We start from the raw sequence: 3190 nt of genomic DNA on the forward strand, positions 1-3190 counted from the left end.
AGCCTTTACGTGTTGAGTTGATGATGTTATTTGTGACTTGTGATGAATCTATGAAATTGCAAATTGATGTGTAATTTGATATAAAGAGGAAATATGCATATACATTATTTGTAAAGAATGGAAACCAAAAATGGGTAAAGGGATTATGGATTGGTGATGATGATCTTAATAAATTGGTTGTGACCATAAAGATAAATTATGAGTGTTGTTCTGTAAATAAATTAGGGAACTTGAATTTGAATTCATGGAGTTCTAAATAAATATAATGAGTAGAAAGGAAGAAATAAAAACATAGAGGAATATTAAAAATGGAAATTAAATAAGAAATATCTTGGAAATTGGTTAATAATTTGTAAATGATGTTGTTTCTCAAATATGTTTGTTTCACAAGGATCTATGGTTTTCCAATGTTAAGGGATGGTTTTAATGGTTGAAGGTTCTTCTTAAAAGTGTTTAAATAGTTTTTGAGGAAAAGGAACTTTACTTATGGTATTTTGAAATTATAAAATGGCACCCTACTATATGGTATCACCCTACATGCATGATCATTTCTGTCTGTGTGTTAGTTATTGATTGAGAACTATGAGATTCCTACTGGGCATTAGTGCTCACCCCGTTGTTGTTTTATCTTTTTACATGAAGAAAGTTTGGATTCTTTGATAGAAGAATTATGGAGTTCTTGAGTCCCTTTGTGTAACTTCATAATAGATGTAAAGGAAATGAATTTTGTATTTGTATTTATTTATTTGTAGCACAATAGGAGATTGACATGTATTGTTGTCATTGTAATATTCATTGAGAGAGAGAGAGAGAGAAAACATGTATCATTGTATTTCTATTACTCAAGGATAATGGATGTTTGTAATAAAAAAAAAAGAAAAAAAAGGGACCAAATCTAAAGGCTTTGGTAATATTTCCGAGTTATTAAAATTTTGGGAGTGATAGTAGTATGCTCGACATGGTAACACAAACACACATATGATATGCTAAAACAAAAACGCTCACCTAGTACTCAAACGTGGCAAGTCAAAGAAAAGAAGATAGTTAGACAAAATGCATGATCCTAATATGCAAATGCAACGCATACAAAAATGCAACTATTAGATTCGGTTATTAACATGACATATGAATCAACTTCAAGCATGAGGTTGAGCACATAATCAAGTAGAAAATGATAACGACATCAAGTGTGATGAGCCGACTGCTAATGCAAGCAAAAATGGATACAAAGCACGGGAATGATAAAGGAAAACATGATGCTTTATACAACCACGGTAAGCATGTAAATAAAAGGGAGAAAGAAATGGAGGTTGGAAGACATACATCAAGTGTTTACAAATTTGCCCTCTTACAAGAGGGTCCGACTAATTATTACAATTATTACAAAACACGAATGTCAAAGCGAGGCCGTGAATCGCGTGCCCACAAGCAAGAACATCTTCCAGAAACCCCCTCTGCTTACTGCGAGAAACTACCCTTGTTCACAGTTAGAAAACAGTTCTGCTTTGGACCTCAATATCTGTCCTATTATGCTTTAAAAAAAAAAAAATCACTATCATACGAATAAGGTGGCCTACCGGCCTGATGAATTGGTCGGTCGTACAAGATGGTGGCCAGCTAGCAACTTCTTCTAGAGAAAGACCTGTTGCAACATAACTGGAACAGAGCACAAATAGAGGGTTTCCAAAGGATGTTCATCCTTCCTGTTCCCTCATGTCATAAAGATTTTCAAGGAGAGAGTAGGTTAGCTTCACAAATCATCAAACATCCCATGGGTATTTAGATGATGATTAATGAAGCAACGGGGCGGAAATTAATGAATGCAAAGCTAAGGCAAATCAAGAAGCGGAAGCATTCAAAGAGATGGCATGAAACTTACTCATTCTCATGGAAATAAAGAGTAAGTGAGTATTCAAATTTAGAGAGAACAGGCTTTGAGAAAGCCATTCTTGAAAACAAAGCTTACAAACAAGAGGTTATATCATTGAGGGAAGCAAAGGGACTATTCTTCCAACTCAGTGAAGATGGAATGAAATCCATTTCCATGCTTCAAAAGGAACTAATCGAGAGTCTCTAATACCTCTGATGAAAGCGCTCTCATATGGCTTCAAACTAAAATCAAAAGAAGACTAAACAAATGAATGAAAGCTATGGAAAGTTGTTGTAAGCTCATCTTCGTACTCATGGAGTAAGGATAAAACATCCATTTCCATGCTTCAAAGATGGAACTAGAAGAGAGCTCACAACAACTTTGAAGAAGAGAGAGAGAAACAAGAATCAAACTAACTATTTAAAGCTTTAAACACACATATATACGGTCCATATTCATACAAAACTATCTAAAATAGTGCTGAAATTGAAGAAAAAAAAGCAAAAACATGAAGAACACTAAGAGAACATCACTAATGGATAAGCCTATGGAAGGGTGGCTAACCCTTCCACCTTCAACAAGGTTTTAAATCACATTTCAAAGCCTAAAAACACTCTGAAAATCAGTATATTATGACAAGAAAAGAAGTGCAAAGTGTATAAGAAAAGGTGATGAAAGAGAGTTCAAAGATCAACATGTTGAAAAATGAAGAGCTTCTTGGTTCACAAACTTCAATCCAAACACCCTCAAGTATCTGAAATAAGGTTCAAAACCGCAACAAAAAGCTTCAAGTTTTAGCTTTAATAGTGTATCTATAGTCAAAAGGGTAGAGAATGCTTTGATGCCTTTCGGAATGCTCATTCACTAAGTTTTCTAACCTTAAACTCAGAGGGGAGGTGTTATATTTATAGAATTTCAACTTCTCATGTCGGAAATATCTTCAAAAGAGAATGGCTGGCCAAATCCCGTGCATGGGAGCAACCTGCCGCTTCAAAATATCTGCTTCACCAAACATGGCTGGTTGGCTATGAGAATGTACGGCCGGCCAAAAAAAATGGCCTTCCGGTCAACTTTTGGTCTTGCTACTCTTTGAGTGGTCAGGCTAGAAAAAAAAGTTTTTGGTCAAAAAAGGGTGCAAGGTTTGGTTTTGAAGCTCGAAGCCGAATTCTTTTGCTGAAGATTCAAAAGACTGCACAGTGTAATGTGTCATCGTCGGATGTTCGGAATGAAGCGCCCAAGTCTTAAGGATGATCAAAATGGGGTGTCTGCAGTTGCCCTTTTTGACAGAGCTCAGAGTCATTTCATGACGTGAGTGAATGT

Source organism: Camellia sinensis, chromosome 7 (genome assembly GCF_055761805.1).
Source record: "Camellia sinensis isolate YWXY chromosome 7, ASM5576180v1, whole genome shotgun sequence".
NCBI classification, from domain to species: Eukaryota; Viridiplantae; Streptophyta; class Magnoliopsida; order Ericales; family Theaceae; genus Camellia; species Camellia sinensis.